A 20,030-nucleotide genomic window follows, 5' to 3' on the forward strand; every position below is an offset into this window, starting at 1 on the left:
ATTTGCTCTGCCTCATCAATAGTCAAACCCTCTTCTTCATTAATGGGTTTAGGGTTAGGGTTTGAGGCTATTCTGCATCGACTTCTTCTAGTTTTCATAACCATTTCTTCCTCGTGAACTTCTATAAAATGATTGTGGACCAACTTTTTTTTCCAATCATGTCCCCTGGCTCTCATATGTGCTTCAATGAGGATTTTAACTAATCCATGATGATAGAAGGATCTGTCGAGGGTTTTCGACTCTTGATGTACATTAGAAGCCATTTTCTTAAGACTACAGAGTAGGAAGTATGGTAAATTCAATTCATTTCCATCAATAAAAGCAGTTAGAGTCAAACATGGTAGAAAAACATGGTGCCATATCTCCCTTCACAAGTTAAGAATTTTTTTTAATGACCAACAAAAAATTCCTCCACTTAGTTTTCAATGCAGTCACTGGTATCCCCTTTTTGAAAATAGAAGTATCCATACCTAGGTCTCAAAGGAAGACTGTCCACTCTTTTTCCTTGATTTTCTTATTTTTGAACCAACTCTCTCTGTTTCTAGGTAATTCTGTTGCTTTTGCCACTATGGACTCTGTAAGTATGAGCTTGATGTTGCCAATTTCTGCCTCTACTCCATCAAAATCTCGTGCAAAAGATTTTGTGACATTTGTCTCATGCCCATTAAATTTCTCAAAGAAACTGAGCCAACCCACCTACTGCAACTAATCCCTAACCCGAGGATATGCTTGAAGGAATTTCACTCCGTTGGGCTCTGTTTTGACAATGACACCCATGGTGTAGGAGGAGTTTTGATCTTGGATTGTCTCTCTTGACGAGGATGGCAGAGACAAATGGAAAGATGGTAGACAAGGCTTGTTAGTATGAGGAAGAAATAGGTCGCTTGTGGCAGTGTTTGATTCATAATTAAACTCTCCTTTTATGTCAATTATTGCTACGACCCTTAGATCCAATATTATATGATCGTTAGAATTTAGGCGATTTTAGAGAGATTTTGATGTGACATCTCAGGATATGATGTCAGTATAAGGTTGTAACATGTATAATTATAGAGGTATATTGGTAGTGTTATAAGGTCTAGGATTTGCCCAATTTTTATATGTATCGTGATCATTCAATGAGTTTAAAAAGCTAGTGTTCTTAGATGAAAAATAATCTAACATCCTAGTTACATACCTCTTTGAGATTTGATATATTTTCCCTTTGTTGCAGGTTCTGGAAGCTTTTTCCTATGTAGATTGATCTAGCTATAGAAATTGAAATCAACTACATAATTTAAAGTTGGATGCAAAATAGCACTGATTCAATAGTTGTTCTTTTAAGGAGTTTTTCCATTGCTGTTGGAATGAATTTTATTGTTGCTGCTCCTTGAAGAAAACTAGGCCTAAAAAGTGTTGCTTTAGACCTGGAAATTTATTAGAAAAAGGGGGGTAATAAGAAAATGGAAAAGGGACAAGGGGTGTGAAAATTAAAACTGCCAAGAACTCTTAGTTTTCAGTTAAGATTTTTATATATACATGCCAACAATGGATTGAGAAAAGAAAATTACGATTGGGTTGGTGGATGAGGAGAAAATTCTCCCTTCTCAACCAACTTGAAATCATAATGATCTTGCAAATATTTGACAAACTCTTCTTTTATTAATGGTTGATGATATAATCTTAATCTATGAAAATTAATAGGGAAGGTAATTTTTTCATCATCAATGGTTTTGATTTTGACTGCTCCACTATCAAAGACAATATCTATATCATAAGGACCAAGCCAGTGAGTTTGAAACTTTCCTTGAAAATATTTGAAGTTAGAGTAAAAAAGAAGAGGCCAATCACCCGACTTGAACCTAATAGCTTTGAGGAACTTGTCATGCCATCTTGATATTTTCCGCTGAACTATGCTAGTTCTTTGGATAACATCTTGTCAAATCTCATATAGCTCATTTAATTGTTCTAACCTCTATTTTTCAGCTTCATATAGATCAAGGTCCAATTTTGTTGTTGTTCTAAAAGTCTCCACTTGGAACTCAATTGGAAGAAAATTTTTCTTTCCATATACAAGCTCACAGGGAGTATGTCCAATTGATTTCTCCATGTGGTGTAGTATGCCCATGGTGCCTTTGGAAGCTTTTCTTCCCAATCTCTTCTATGCAAATGCACAGTCTAGGTTAGAATTGCTTAAAGTACCTTATTGATGTATTCCACTTGCCCATTTGCTTGTGGATGGTAATGGAGTAGAATTTTGATGTTTGATTTTGTATTGATCCATTATTTTATGCACCAACTTGGATGTGAATTGAGTACCTTGATCTATCACAATTTCCCTTGTAACACCAAAACGAGTAAAAATATCCTCAAAAAGAAATGTGACTACAACATTTTCAATTACAAAACTAAGTGGTTTAGCTTCTACCCAATTTGTAACATAATTTGTACAAACAAGTGTCTACCTTTTTTGTCTAAATGAAGGATTGATTGGACCAACAAAATCTAGAGCCCATTTTTCAAAAGGCTCTACAAGTACCTGTGGTTGTAGAGACATTTCGTTTGATGGAATGGGTTTTCCCATTCTTTGACAATTATCACATCTCTTGACATATTTCTTGGAATATTTAAAAAGAGAAGGCCAATATTATCCCAAAAGGAGGACTTTGTAAGAAGTTCTTCTATCAACAAAGTGGCCTCTGCATGGTTTATCATGACAAGCTTTTGATATTTCTAGTACTTTATCCTCTCGAACAATCTTTGGATGATTAAATCAGGTCCAGTTCTATATAATTCTCCATGTATCCAAGAATAAGGTGCGTTGGATTTGATGACTTTCCTCTCTTTGGTTGGTAATTGTGGGGCTAACATTCTTGTAGCCAAATAATTAGCAATATCTGTAAACCAATGATTTTTAATAGATATTAAAAAAGATATTCGTTAGGAAAATTATCCTTTACAGGAACATCATTATTATCATTCCGCATTCTAGAAAGGAATTCAACAACTGTGTTTTCTTTTCCTGGTCTGTCAAGGATAATAATATTAAATTCCTGCAATAATAACAACCATCTTGTGATTCTACCATTAGTAATTGGTTTTTTCATTAAATATCTAATTTCAGAATGATCTATATGAATGAAAGTTGCATAATTAGTGATATAATGTTGAAACTTGTTAATGGCATGTACATCAACTAAAACTCCTTTTCCATTACAGTATAATTTAACTCTGCAGGAGTCAAATTTTTGCTTGTGTAATAAATAGCATAAGGAGTTAGATCTTTCTGTCCCAACACAACTCCTAGAGCTATATCTGAAGCATCTGTTGAAATATGAAAAGGAAGAGACCAATTAGGTCCCCTTAAAATTGGTGCTTCAGTGATTTTATGCTTCAATGACTCAAATGCTTTATGGCAGTCAGAATTCCAAACAAATTCACAATATTTTGTAAGAAGTTTAAAAAGTGGAGAGGCTATTTTTGTGAAGTTTTCTATGAATCTTCTATAATAACTAGTAAAACCAAGAAAACTTCTAACATCTATTTGACAAGTAGGAATTGAAATTTTAGAAATTACTTCTACCTTAGATGTATCCACCTTAATTCCATCACCTGAAATATGGTGGCCTAAAACAATTCCTTCATTAAACATCATAAAACATTTCTCATGACTTAATGAAAGATTTGATTTTTTACACCTAATGATAATTTTTTCTAATTTTTCAAGAGCTTCTTCAAAATTATTTCCATAGACAGTAAAATCATCCATGTAAAATTCCACACAATCATGAATTAGATCAGAAAATATACCCAAAACTTCTCTTTGAAATGTTGCAGGTGCATTACATAACCCAAAAGGAAGTACCCTATAGGCATATGTACCCCATGGACATGTAAAGGTTGTTTTGTCCTGATCCTCTGGTGCTAATTGGATTTGGTTATATCCACTGAAACCTTCAAGAAATGAAAAGTATTTCTTCCCTGGTAAGGTATCTAGTACTTTATTTATAAAAGGTAGTGGGAAATGATATTTCAAAGTAGCTTTATCAATTCCTTGTATTCAATGCACACTCTTTATTTTCCATTCTTCTTTGGAACAATCACTAAAGGTGAAACCCATTGACTATCTGATATTAGATAAATGAAATTCACGTTAAGTAACTTTTATAATTCCTCCTTAACAATTTCTCTTAGATTAGTGTTCATTCTTCTTTGAGGTTGTCTAATTGGTTTGGCGTTTTCTTGTATATAAATGTGATGCATACATGTTTTAGGATCAATTCCATTCATATCAGTATATTCCCATGCATAAGTAGAAGAATGTTTTTGTACCATCTTTATCAAATTTTTATTTCAAAACTCTTCTAGGTTATTATTGATGTTTTATGTTTTACCTGGAAAGATTTCTACTAAAGAGTTGCCAAACTTTTCCATAGAATGCAAATTCATTTGATGAGATGATAAATATTCAATATTACATTATTCTCGAAAACTTTGATGTTGTCCATAGTATGAAGAAGAATCATTATTGTTCATTAAATTTGTTATTTGATATTCCTCATCTATTTGTGAAGGCGTAAATACTGGTTGAATATCATCAAAGTCTTCATTATCATCATCTATCCATACTTCACTTTCTACATCAGTTATTGTTTTTTTTAGGTGAACAAAATGTGAATTTCTTAGTAGAGCTACCATAAGAGATATACATATTGCAAGATCTACAACTTATGAATGCATTAGCTGTAGCTAACCAAGGTCTACCAAGGATCAATGGATGACCTCCTAGATTATTATTGGGAGTTAAAATCATAAAATCAACAAGGTACTCCCATGAATCTAAAGAGACAAACATATCTTCTAATATACCATATGGTTTGATAACATATCTATTTTCTAGTTGTGATAATATCGAGGTATATTGAAGATTTGGAAGCTTCAATTGATCCATAGTTTGTTTGCTCATAATATTGATGGTTGCTCCTAAATCAATTAGGGTGTTTGGAATTTCAATACCATTAATGTGAATTTTTACAATAGGGCTACTTGGATCTAAATATTTTTGAACTATTGGTTTCCCCATCATAATATTGGAAATTTTTCCTACCAATTGGATTTTCTTGACATCTTTTTTTTTTCTTCCTGGTTTTTTAATGCATAAATCCTTAATTGGTATTTCCTTTATAGATTGGAGCAAAGGAATTTTGATGCAAATGTTTTTCAATTCACCTAGCATATCATATTCCGGTAAAACAATTTGCCTTTCGATTCCCTTATCAAACTTGGGCCTCTTAGGAAAAGGTGAATCTTATAGAGAAACAAAAGGTTGTTCTACTTAAGGAATTACAGAAGCTAGTGCCATTTGGTTATCATCTAAATCTTTGGAGGAGTCTTCTCTTGATCAAGAAGTGTTTCTTTTTCAAGAACTTCATCCTCTTTATATTTTTGGATGACAACTGGTGGTGACTTCTTTTGCAAAACCCTACCAAATCTAAGTTGGACATCATTTAGACCTAATGGGGCTATCATACAAGCTTGAAAATTTTGACCTTATAAATTATAGAGAGGTTGTTGATTTTTATTGTTTGGAATTGGGAGTGGTTGAGCAAGTAGTTGGTTGGATTTTTGAGGAAATGGAGTGGATGGTAATGAAAGTGGTTGATTTGGTGGTTGAGCTTGGAATTGAGGTTGAGGAGGTTGGTAACCTGTCTAACCATGGAGGAGGTTGTAGAATCTTCGGTTAGCTTCAAAATGAGTGCAATTTGATAGTTATAGGAATGTTTTGAATAAATTTTATAAAGAAACAATAGATTATAAACCATGAATGATTGATACCTTTTTATGTTGTTTGAGGATAACTGAGGGGAATTTTAAACTTGGAAATGTAGAAAACTATCATGGAAAGGATGAAAAGGAAAGCAAAAAGGGTTGTAGAAAGGAAGACAATTTTGGACTTCAACACTCTCCCAAGAAGCTCTCCCTTCACCCACTCCTAATATGTGTGTGTTTGTGTGTGAAAATTTCCTCTCTTGACAATCTCTCCCTTCACCCACTCCCAAGGGTTCACCTCTACACTTGTTTCCTCCTAAACTAGGTCTTTTGGGCCACTTGCCTTCGTCCCCTTTGAGCTTATCTTGGTGTTCGTTTTCCTTCACCAATAAATAGCTTTCCAAAAATTATTAGATTGGATTTGTAATGTTGCAAACTACCAATGTTGAACCAGGTTCTTTCATGAACCCTTCACTTATCTTGTCTTTTCCTGAGTCTGTCAACTCGCCTCGTGATTCCTCTATTAGATTAGAGAATCTTCTTTCCTCTACCTCCTTGCCTTCCATTACTACTATCCGCTCATGTTATGGCTCGTCCAACTCAACTCTTAGTCATGAGTCCCTCATGCTTAACACTGAACCCTCCCTTTGCATTCAACCACCTTTAGATACAACTAACTCTTTCGATGGGATTTTCCATAACACTAATCCGTTCTTTCAAGCTTGTAACTTCCATGAAGGGCCTCTCCATAACCTCATTTCATATTCTTTCAACAACGCTCTAAGTTGTGCTATTGATTCAAAATTAGGCCCCTCCTTCTCCAAGCCTTTTCCTATGTGTATTACCTCCAATGAGCATACCCTTCCTTCCTCTCAATCAATTGTTTCTTCCACTATGGTAAATCTCTCCTCAATGACCCTTAATCACCTTCCATTGAAACGTTTAGAGTAAGGTACTAATTTCATGATTGCGCCCTAAAAAATACCTTTTAAAGACATTATTTGCTCCATAGAATCCACCACTAAGGGTCTTCCAACTTATGAAGCCGAAGAGATACGTTAGAAGTGTGGAAGAATTATTAAGCATGCCAACCCTTCCCAACCCAACTTGTCCAAAGAATAATTTCTCTTAACCCATGAGCTTAATGACAACCCTGATATTCTAGTCCTAAATCTGATAAAAGTAACACCATTGTTATAATGAATGTGTCTAACTACAATTCCAAGTTTCTAGAGCTCCTGTCTCCTTCTTCCTATAAACCGCTCTTCAAAAATACCATTAATAATTGATCCAGGTGTATATTGATCGTCACCCACCTATTCAAATTTGACCCCCACCATTGTTTCTTTTAGTTTTTCAGTTTCCTTATTTGTAGCACAATTTACTATTTTTAGCAGTTTTTCGGGTCTTGAACTTCCAGAACGTTTTTGAGGCCCTAAACGACATTTTTTGGGAAAACTGAGAGAAAGATGGGTCATGGATTAATGTTTCTCACTCAAAAATTGTATTCCTTGGATAGATCTTTCTAATGAGGTATTGGGCGCGTCAAATGGAGATTGCATGCCAAAGTTACGACCTCGGGAAGTTGATGTACCAATTTACCCAAATGGGCCCATAATTTGGTGCTTCATCTCCTAAGGTTAGGTTTTTGGATGTTTAGGGTTTTCAATTGTTTCTTAATAATAAATAGGCCTTGTAGCCTCATTTTAACACAATTCAGAGGCATGTAGCTGCCACATCTCTTCTCAGAGATAAGTTACCATCGCCCGAGCTAGTCTTATTTCCATTCTGTTTGTAAGCATATTTCAGTATTTGATATTAATAAAATGAAGTGTTATTTCTACTGCATCTTGTATTTATGGTTATATCTGTAATTTTTTGCATTCTTGTTTAAATCCGGATCAGTGGTACCAAAGCGGTCTGCTCTTTCTCTGTTTTTCTTTGCATGTCCCCAACAAGGTCGTGATATAAGGAGTTAGGGCTTGAGCTGGTCGAACCTTTGCAAGACCAGTCTCGCAAATCTCGATGACCTCCCATGGTGGATGAAAAGAAAGATGAGGGGGCAGGAGGTCCTATCAAAATCTTGCTCTAAGAAGCCCTCGAGCGACAAAGGAATGCGATGATGGACAACTTTGCCCAGATCCTTTAGCGGCTACCTAAGGGCAACACATCTACTTTCGACAGCTACTCTGGAAGTGACACACCCTTTAAGGTACAAGTTAACTTTGACATTACCATATTTGCGGGTCAAATAGATGCAGATGCTGTGGATAAATGGTTAAACCTGCTAGAAGGATATTTTTCCGCTCATGATTTTTCCAGCCGGGAAAAGATTACTTTTGCACTGTTGACCTAGATTGTCATTGATGTCAATATGGAAATATTCTAGGAGAAGCAGAGCAAGAAGCCATGAGGAGAAACCAGAGGAAATCCAAAACAGTCAAGCCATTGGAGAGAATACCAGAATTCATATGAGTTATCAGAGCAGAGCTATCAAAGCAGAGAAGAGGTCATTGGAAGCCACGAGAAACAAAGAGAAACACATATCAGAGGAATATCAGAGAAGAGCTATTGGAGCAGTGTATCAGAGGCCATAGGAGCGACAAGCCAAGACAATGCAGATTAGAGCTATATATATATATATATATATATCGGAGAGCAATATATATATATATATATATATATATATATATATATACCGGACTGCCGATTGCGATATCGGCGGGTTCTATTATGTGCCACTATCCAAAACCCCCGACTGCGATATTATTATGGACCCGTTACACCATTACAATATGATGCCACATTGAAAGCGCCGATTGAGAGATATCTATATATATATATATATATATATATATATAGATGGACCCACGGGACCATCACAATATGATGTAATATAATATTGGCAAAAATCAAGAAATGGGTTAAAGTTAAGTGTTGACTGTCGGATCATGAGCAGATCAACGATGGAGGATCGCTAAGGAATACCACTTAATATCATATCATAAGTTATAAAGGGATGGCACATTAAATGTGCGATTGCAATATATATATATATATATATATATATATATATATATATATATATATATATATATATATATATATATATACAGATATATATATATATATATGTATATATATATGCGGACCTGCTGCAACATTGTAATACGTCTTATTAAAATATCGCATTCGATGTATCACAAGTCATAAAGGGATGGTACACTATAAACTGCAATTGTGATATCTCTTTCTCTCTCTCTCTCTCTCTCTATATATATATATGGACCCGATGGGTGTATTAACTTCCGTTTAATACAATATCACATCTGGTTCAATCGCAAGACTTGAAGGAGTGTAACGATATAAATGCCGACTGCGATATACTATGCGGACCCGATAGCTCCATAAAATATACCTTATGTAATATCGCGTCCGGGTATCGGGGAATTGGCTATGTTATGTGCAAATCTTCCGATTGCGATAAAGTTGTGGAGGAGCAGACCCGATGAAGTTATAGATGCGGGCATAATGCATTTGAAGTCCGGCCTTATGTGTTCGGAGGGTGTATTTCTGTGTATTCCTGTGATTACGCTAAATGTGTTGCCCGGGTTTAAAGGCTTAAGGCCTTGTCATATTAAAGCTCCGATTGCGATTGCGATTGTGACGTGGCATGTGGGACCTCCCTGTTGGTACAGTCTCTCCAATGAAATCCTCCATAAACAATGAAGTCTAATGTATGAATATTATTAAAGGAAAAAGGACCTCTCTGATATTTTTAATAAGCAACATTTCTTTGTATTTCGGCCTCTCTTCCTCCTGAATGTGTCCAATGAGCGTTGGTGAACACGAAGAGACAGAGGAAGCCAGAGATCGGGAAGCCAAAGATCAAGCGATCAAAGGAGGAAGCCAAAAGGTCAAGCGAGCACAGAGGAAGCAGAAGTTCAAGCGAGTGAAAGGGAAGCCAAAGGTCAGGCGTATCAATATAAGAAAATAGAGAATTGCCTTTATGCAGTTATTGTTGAAAAACTAGAAGAAACAGAGGCAGCCGTAGGTCCAGCAGAACAGAAAAGGGCCGAAGGTCTAGCAGGACAAGAGGCAGTGGAAGGACGAGCAACTTTGTTGATCGTGTTACCCTGTGAAAGACTCAGACCTGTGATGAATTAATTAGGTACACAATGCACTCTGAAGAACAATTCTGTGATGTAATAAATAAAGTTTTATCTGACATTGTTTGAAGGGAGAAGTAGCTAGCAGAGAAGCAGTCACTCCTGAAGCATTTACTGTGACAGTTAGAACAGAGGCTTGAACAGAGAGTTGGTTCTTGTGCAGAGCTTAGTGCAACTAATAGTAGACTCACTAAAGCTGTGTGGAGACATTATCAGAGATCATGATGGCTATTGCAGACTCTGTGTGGACAATATGAAGAGTTGTATAGAATTCTTCATATGAAGACTGATTGCCATTGATGCTGTAGCATGGAGACTATAGTGAAGCTGTAAACAGACAGAACTCAGTAAAGAAGAGTTCTAAGAGTAGAACATTACAATCAAACATGCCTTGACAAGAGGGTTGGAGCCCTTGGGGTTGGTGCCTCAGAAGTTTGAAGGATTTGTGTCCTTGGAGTTGGTGCTCCTATATCCAAGGTTGGTGCCTTGACAAAACAGATCCAGACAGCTTGCAGCAGAGGGTTGGAGCCCTTGAGGTTGGTGCCTCAGAACTGGAAGGATTGGTGTCCTAGGAGTTGGTGCTCCTAAGTCCAAGGTTGGTGCCTTGAATAAACAGAGTTGGTGCTCTAGAGGTTGGAGCCTCAAAAAAGTCCAAGTTAGTGCTTAGCAACAGATTGGAATTATATATATATATTGTATCTATTTTATTGCAAAGATTATATTAATAAAATCATTTGATCTTGTTGTTCATCTTGTGTTATGAATATAAATGTTTTAATTGGTAAAATAACAATTGAAAAAGAAATACTGATTCACCCCCCCTCTTAGTATTTCCAACATGCACTTCTCAAAGTAGTCCCCCACATCAAGGACTGGCGGGAAACCTACTGTGAGCAGAAGAATGAAAGTACGAACTCACTATTTTCAGCCGCACCCACTTGGAACTTGTTTCAGGATGCCATTAAGGAGTAGTACTACCCTATCAGGAGCTATGAGGATAAATACCTAAAGTTGACAACACTGCGACAGGGAAGGGACCAAGATGTTTCGGAGTTTACCAATGTTTTTCATACCCTTCGCACGAAGTTGGGTATCAAGGATTCTAAGAAGCATTTAGTTCTCAAGTACCGCAAATGTCTACACAGGTACATCCAGGACGAGATGGAATTCCTGGACATCTCCTCGCTCGGCATGACATACCGATATGCCGTCAAGATCGAGCAAAAGTTTAAACAAAAGAAGCGAGACTTTGTATTTGCAAATCCGAAGCAAGGGAAAGGTGCCCCCAAACCGCAGAACAAAGGACAAATCCAAGGCGGGGTGGCCCAGGACAACTTGCCAAAGCAGCAAGAAAAGAACAACGTCGGGAAGCCGAAGAAGGACACGGGAAAGTGGTGTAAGTTCCATAAGAGCTCCACTCACAACACAAGTGCATGTCGGGCCAAGCATTCACTGGTCGCTGAGCTAAAGGCTTCAAAATCAGATGCATGTTCCGACTTTGAGTCATAACTTGACAAGGGGAATGACAAAGGGAAGCAGATTATCGATGTGAAGCCCAGTGCGACCATTGCCACCACGAAGATCCAGAAGGAGGAAATCGAAGATCCAGAGGAGGAGGAGTGCCTCTTCCACTCCCAGATGTGGGTAAAGGGTTCCTCGCTACAATTCATTGTTGACAATGAGAGCCAAAAGAACCTCATCTCGGCAGAAGTCGCGAAGCAGCTGGGCTTACCGACCATAACACATCCACAACCGTACACCATCGGGTGGCTTCACCAAGGACAAGATCTTCACGTGAGCCAGCAGTGCTACCTTCCATACAACATCAAGCTCTTCATGGATGATGTATTATGTGACGTTGCTCCCCTTGATGTTTGTGATGTATTATTATGCAAACCATACTTATGGAAGCGACATGCTGTGTATGAGTCAAGGCCTCGTGCTGTTATTGTTACTTTGGGAAATAAGTTGTATAGGATACAAGAGGTAGCACTGCCTACCACCATCTCTTTGGTTACTGCAAAACAATGCAATAAGCTCATTTCCAAAGCTGGGAAATTTATTTTCCTGATGATACGCCCTCAGGGAAAGAAGAAGACAGTGGCCACGACCTCTAGATAGGGCCCCTCCACAAACGACAACAACAGATGGACAAGGCTGTGGAGGAGTACGAGGACATCTTCACCTCACCCGCAGGGGTGCCTCTGCACTGTCAGGTCAAGCACTCCATCGATCTGACCCCAGGTGTGCTGCTGCCCAATGGACCAATCTATCGGCGCTCCATTATGGAGAACGACGAAGTCAAGAAGCAGATTCAGGAGGTGCTGTAGAAAGGTCACATCCGTCTGAGTTCATCGCCTTGTGGGAGCTCGGTCGTGTTGGTATAGAAGAAGGATGCGACTTGGAGTTGGAGACTCTGTATTGACTATCGAGCGCTGAACAAGCTCACTATCCAGAATAAGTACCCAATCCCACGGATTGATGACCTTCTGGACCAACTGAAGGGGGAAAAATATTTCAGCAAGATTGACTTGAAATCAGGGTATCACTAGGTACCAATCGAACCCTCTGATGTGTGGAATACTGCCTTCAAAGCCAAGGAGGGCCTTTTCAAATGGTTGGTTGTGCCTTTCGGGTTGACGAATGCTCCTGCAACCTTCATGAGGCTGATGGATGACATCTTGCGGCCATTCACCAACTCATTTGTAGTGGTATACTTGGATGACATTTAGATCTTCAGCTAGAGTTGGGAAGAGCACCTCCACCACAACCGACAGGTTCTCCAAACACTACAGCAACACAAGCTATGTTCCAATTTGGAGAAATGTAGTTTTGGCATGACCTAGGTTTAGTATCTGGGATACATTATTGATGAATGGGTGGGTGCATGTGGATCCAGCCAAGATCCAAGTCATTCGGGATTGGCCAGCTCCAACTACTCTAACAGAGCTCCGCAACTTTCTGGGTCTTTTCAATTTCTACCGCAGGTTCCTGTAGGGATTCTCTCATATCACTTGGCCCTTGAGTCAAGTCACCAAGGGAGGAGCGAAAGAAAAATTATTTTCGTATGAATCTCAACAGAAGGCATTCACGAAGTTGAAACACCGCCTCTTCGTTGCACTAGTGCTCACATTACCAAACTTGCAACAACCATTTGAGATCGAGACAGATGCCTCTGACTATGCTATTGGGGCAGTCCTTACTCAACAGGGGCATCCAGTGGCATATCATAGTGAGACACTTTCAGACATAGTCTGAAAGTATCCCACTTATGACAAAGAGATGTATTCCATTGTGCAGGCCTGCCGACAATGGAAGCATTACATTTTGGGGAAGGAAACGATCATCCACATAGACCATCGGCCCCTGTAGTTCATATAGATGCAAGGGAATTTGCAGAATGATAGCCATCAGAAGTGGTCCACATACCTGCAACAGTTGACCACCGATCATAGCGTTAACCACTGTGCTCAACTCTTGTGGGCATGAGACTTCTGATTGGCCACTTCTCTACAAAAGCGACCCAGAATTCAGCCACACATACCAGACACTCTTGGAGGGTCAGCAAGTTCCAGATTTTCACCTCCAAGATGCCCTGTTATGCCACCTGGGACACCTTTGTGTTCCTTCAAGCAAGCGTGCCAAGATGATTTGGGAAGTGCACTACAGTTGGGCCACTGGGCATTTCAGGGTCGAGAAAATGGTGGTAGTACTGTAGAAGTATTTCTATTGGCCGAATCTTTGACAGGATGTCGGGAAGTACATCAAATCTTGCACTTCCTGCGCCATTGCCAAACTAACCATCAAGAAACAAGGCCTCTATACTCCGCTGCCTACCCCTAGTCAACCTTGGGAATCCATCTCCATGGATTACATGTCGGGCCTTCCTTTTACTAAGCATGGAAACGACTGTGTTTTTTTGGTCATCGACAGATTCTCGAAGATGGCCATTATGGTGGCTTGCAAGAAGAATATCACAATAGAAGCCACTGCTAAACTCTTCTTTGAACAAGTGTGGGTACACTTTGGGATCCCATAGTCTATCATCTCAGATCAGGACAGTAGGTTCCTTAGAATGTTTTGGTCCAGTCTTTGGTCGATGCTGGACAATAAGTTCACTAAGTCCACAACTTTCCATCCCCAAACTAATGACTAGACAAAGGTCATCAACAGGATGATCGTACACATTCTGCGCATGTACAACTCAAAGAATCCACACACATGGGATGAGAGCCTCCCCTATGTTCAGCACCACTATAACCAGGCTCTCCACATCTTGATTGGCCATAACCATTTTCAGGTGGGCTTAGGATTCCAGCTACTACGTCCTAGTGATGTGGCCATGCCATCTGCAACTACTCAGGCAGATTTGGCTCATGTCCAGTCTAAAACCAATAAGGAAAACAACTTCATTGAGCACATCCAACATATCCACCAGTAGGTACATGACATTATGGAGAAATCAAATGCTAAATACAAGCAGCGACATGATCAACATCGGGCGCCACACAAGTTTCAGGTGGGTGACAAAGTCTGGTTGCATTTGCAAAAGGAATGCCTTACCGGAGCCTATCGGAAACTCATACCACTCCAATATGGTCCTTACACCACTACCATGGCTGTGGGAGACAATTCATTTGAGCTCAGCATTCCCCCATTCCTTGGCCTACACCCAGTGTTCAATGTGGATCACCTTCGACCATACTTCCCACCATTGCTAGACACATCAGACATTGCAGAACAACTCACACCTACAAAGTTAAATCCAGATTGAATGGAACGAGCCACAATTGATCAGATAATGACACACAGATCAAGAACACTCGACAACAAAGGATCGAACTATATCGAGTTGTCAAAGCAGGTCAACTCCTTCACCAGGGCAGGTGGCTCACCAGAGACCAAGTTCAACAGAAGTTTCCTCATCTCATGGAGGAACTCAACGCAATGGGGACCATTGCCTTCTAAGGGGGGACGAATGATCCAGGTGAATATTGGTGGCCACTCGCCTATTCCACTTGGACCCCCACCATTTTTTCTTTTAGTTTTTCAGTTTCCTTATTTGTAGCACAATTTAATATTTTTGGCAGTTTTTCGGGTCCTGAACTCCTGGAGCCATTTTGAGGCCCTAAACGACCTTTTTTGGAAAAACCAAGAGAAACACGGGTCATTGCCTAATGTTTCTCACTCAAAAATTATAGTCCTTGGATAGATATTTCTAATGAGGTATTGTGTGCTTCAAACGGAGATCGTATGCCAAAGTTACGACCCCGGGAAGTTGATGTACCAATTTACCCAAATGGGGCCCATAATTTGGCGCTTCATCTCCTAGGGTTAGGTTTTTGAATGTTTAGGGTTTTGTATTGTTTCTTAATAATAATTAGGCCTTAGAGCCTCATTGTAACACAATTTAGAGGCATGTAGCCGCGACATCTCTTCTCAGAGATAAGCTACCATCGCCCGAGCTAGTCTTATTTCCATTCTGTTTGTAAGCATATTTTAGTATTCGATATTAATGAAATGAAGTGTTATTTCTACTACATCTTTGTATTTATGGTTATATCTGTAATTTTTTGCGTTCTTGTTTAAATATGGATCATTAATGCCCCAAATCTAGTCATGAAAGCCATTAAAGCCTCCTCTTTAGATCCTCTTATTCAGAAGTGTCTTATTCCTCTCCTCCCGGTCACCCCTAGAATATATGACCAACCTAAAATTCATAAAATGGGCATTCCTGGAAGACCAATATTTAGTGCCATTGGGGCTCCTACCCTTTCCTTATCTCGTTTTTTGGCTAACATACTACAACCATTCATTGGAAAATCTCCCTCCTTCATTAATGATTCTTACCATTTCATTCAAAAAACCAAGGAAATTCATCTTAACCTAAATGATACCATGGTTAGCTTTGATGTTGTCTCCCTCTTCACAAAAATACATGTTCTATAAACCATGGATTTGATATCCAAAATGGTGGATCTCAAATCTCTTAACCACATTAAAATATGTCTTTCCTTTATTTTCTTCTCCTTTAAGGGTAATTTCTATGAACAACAAAAATCACTACAATGGGATTCTACCTGTCTCTTGTTATCGCTAATATCTTCATGGAACATTTTGAAACTTTGGCCCTTAACTCTTAGCATAAAAAACCTGAATGTTGGTAGCAATTTTTGGACGATACTTTTGTAGTTTGGTCACATGGGCTTCCCACCCTCCACGCCTTTCTTAATCACATCAACAACATCTCCACCCATATCCAATTCACTATTGAATTTTAATAGGATTCTTCTACCCCTTTCTTAGATGTACATGTCTTGATGCTTCCTAATGGTTCCCTATCCTACCAAGTTTATGGCAAGAAGACTCACACATATTGATACCTCCATGCATATTCTCATCACCATCCTACTAAGAAGTTTGTTGTCCTAAAAACTCTCTTGACCAGAGCCAGCTGAATATCTAATCCTCAATTTCTTGCCAAATAATAATCTCACCTAACTAAAGCCCTTATCAACAATGGTTACTCTCTATCCAAAATTAATAAATCCTATCGCTCTGCTCATTCTTGACAAGTTAAACAACCTTTTGTCCCCCCCTCAAGCTCTCTTATTTCTCACCTATATCAAAGGCACAACTAATCACATAACTAAATTCTTAGATAAAAAGAGCATTAAGACTATGTTTAAACCTCACAAGACCTTACAACAATTATTTAGATCACCTAAGGATAAATCTAGTCCAATGCTTGGCCCCAAAGTTTACTAGATCCTATACTCTTGTGGGAAATCATACATTGGGAAAATAGGCAAAGCTTTTCAAGCTTGTTTAAAGGAACACATAGCCAACACTAATCACAACCGGAGCTTGAAATCAACCCTATCTGAGCATTCCTTCAATTCTAAACATCTTATAAGCATTGACCATATTAAAATCTTGTCCTTTGCTCCCTTCCACTCAACTTGCTTTATTCGAGAAACCCTTGAAATTGAAAAGCACCCAAATAATTTTAATTATGAAGACAAATACATATTAAGCCAATATTGGAAGCCCCTTATTCATCTTCTTAATCATTAGTCAACCCCCCTCCCTGAGAGGGTTCTCCTCCATCCCAACCTTTTGTATTAATCCCCCCTTTCCTTTCTCAATCTCTGTATCTTTCTTGTTTTTGGTTTCTAATAGTTTCCTCTTGATCTCAAATATCCCCCTCCCGGTTTCCTTCTTTTATTAATTTTAATTTGAATATTATTTAGAATATGCTGCTAATTTTAATTGAATGTGTCAATTTATTCCCCTTTTCTTTAAAATTTAAGCTCCCTAATATATGATCTTCAGTGCGTTTCCCTCATTGCCTCATTTTCAATTTTACGTAATATTTATTCTTAAACCTAAATAAATAATTTGTTAATATCATTGCACAATACGGCAAAATGTTGGCACATAATGTTTAACATTTTGACTAAGTCAAATTACATAAAAATAAATAAATAAATACAAATTAAACTAAATAAAAAGATTAATGTAATGTAATGTAAACCTTTTAAATACAGAAAATAAAATAAAAATAAAAATAGCCCCATAAAAATAAAGCAATAATAAAAATAAAAATGACTCATGGTCTACCAAGCACTGAGAGAGATAAAATTTCTTGAGATGAAAACCTCTTTTAGAGTGAAAAGAGAATTGGTACATCTAAACACTTGGTAGATACAGAATTATAAGCTGATAAATAAAATTGTTATAATATTTTCATTTTAAACCCTATATTCTTAAATTTGTTTCTTAATTCTAAGTCATATTTAATCTAATTTTAAAATATTTTTCTTATCTTAAAATTTCTTTTAATCCTCTAATTAACTTAAATTCCCCTTTTTAACCTATATTTAAATCTCTTAACAATATCACTTTCTTTCATTGCCCTGGATTGTCTATTAATTTTATTTTAACCTTTCTAAACTTATTATTATATTTTTTAACCCCCTTTAACCTAGTTCTTACTTCTCCTTACTTCCCCATAAATCTAGCCGTATATTAGTTGGAGTTGACCCTTACTTTTTGGAATTATCCCTAACCCTAATTAATAAATTTGTTAATATCATAATTTTTATACTACTATCACTTTATGGCTCATATTCTTAGGTTTTCTTCTTAATTTGGGGTTGCTTTTAAGGAAAGATTTTATATATATTTTTTTTAATTTCTTTAATTTTCTAATGGTCTTTAATCCCCTTTTAACCTATATTTATATTTCTTTACGATTTCATTTTCTTTGCCCTGAATGGTCTATCAACTCTTATTTAGTTTTTTAAATTTGTTATTATTTTAATTTTTTTAAACCTATTTCTTACTGTGAGTTGACACTTATTTCTTATTGGCCTTTAATTAATTAATTATTTTATTTTCAATCAACTCTTAAAAAGAATCGTCCTTTTTACCGTCTTTCATGTTTAAATATTTCCATGGTCTTTTTTTTATCATCAAGATTCAATTCTCACTACACAATTTTTACTCCAAAAGCAAAGCAATAACAAATGAGTAATTTTTATTTTTTATTTATTTGTTATCATGTAATATAAGGTAATTTGGATGATAGTATCTCATTCATATTAAGGTAAAGCATCTCACTAGGCATGGTGTAGTAATTTATTTGTGTTGTTATTATATCTTACTTGTGATTATGCTTTTGTGTTAACACTAAATAAGTCCTATCTAGTTAGTTGGTTTAGACCAAATGGTTGGGATGATTGAATGTTATCCCTTCCACACAGTTTTAATTCTTATGGGGGACAAGTTGGCATGTTGTGTTAATTTGGGCCACTGACACTAGCCTAGGGTTTATAGTGATAACCATTGGATTTGAACTCGGGTCTTTCCTAAGTAGTCTTGACAAGTTATTAACTCCATAGTTCTAAAAAAAAACATTGAATGATTCCTAAGGGTGCAGTCTAATTGTTCTACATTTTGGATTTTTGGCTAGAATTTGGCGATGTAATTCTTCACAAAATTATGATTTGTTGTTATTTAAATGGAATTTTAATGCCTAAGTTGATTCAATTCCCTGAAAAACCCTTAGTGTATCTGAATTGTGTAGAATAGATAGCTCAAACCTACAATTCCAACAAATCCCTTAAGTATTTTGAGCAAAATTGGTTGGAAAATATACTTGGAATTATCCAAAAATATAGAATAATTACATTACACTAAGTAGTTGACCTCATGTTCATGCATATTCCCACCTTTACCATAAAGGTTGCATTATTCTTTGCGCTTTTGTTTTTCACTCATCACATCTTTCAATACTTTTTAGTGGCAATAAGATAGGTTATTTTTTGTATTTTAAATTTATATTAAAAAAATTATTATATTATAGAATTGTTTTTACTATGGCATTTACATTATATCATTTATCTTTTATAGAAAATAGGTGTTGGAGTATGACATAAAGTTTCTTCTTCTTGGTTAAAATCTTATCTTCCTCACATATAAGGAAATATTTTAATAACCCAAGATCCACAAGCATCTAGCATGAGTGAAAGCCTACCTGATGCATGAGCAACCATGGCCTCTCGCAATCCTCATCAACAAAAAAAAAGATAGTTTCTGTTTAAATTCATAATGTAGGAAAATAAGTGTTGCTACTCCCATGTATTTTGAGTTACTGACACTCCTATTATGTTAGTTACTGATACACCCAACTGATAGCTGTTGCTACTCATGTAGCTATGTTTTATCAAAGTGACAATTATTTTTTAGTTGTTGACACTCCCAAGATCGCGTGCTGATTCTCTTATTGCATGGACTTGTTTCAACTTCTAGGATCACATGTTAATCCTCTTGTTGTGTGGAGTTACTAACACTCCCAGGATTGCATGCTGATGCTACTATTACATGAAGTTGCTGACACACCTAAACTATCAATCACTACTATAGGTCGCCGCTACTAGATGAGCTATAGGAACAAGATGTAAGTTACCAAATCTCAGTCACCCACGTAACTGCAAGAAATTGAATTGATTATGTTTTGGAATGTGAAGAGTTCAACGGCATGGGAAACAACTTGTTTTAGTTGTAATGTAAACAGGTCAACATTACGTGGAATAAATTACGACAGAA

Source organism: Pinus tabuliformis, chromosome 3_2 (genome assembly GCF_031772625.1).
Source record: "Pinus tabuliformis cultivar Carrire ecotype Pingquan chromosome 3_2, CPIR1, whole genome shotgun sequence".
NCBI classification, from domain to species: Eukaryota; Viridiplantae; Streptophyta; class Pinopsida; order Pinales; family Pinaceae; genus Pinus; species Pinus tabuliformis.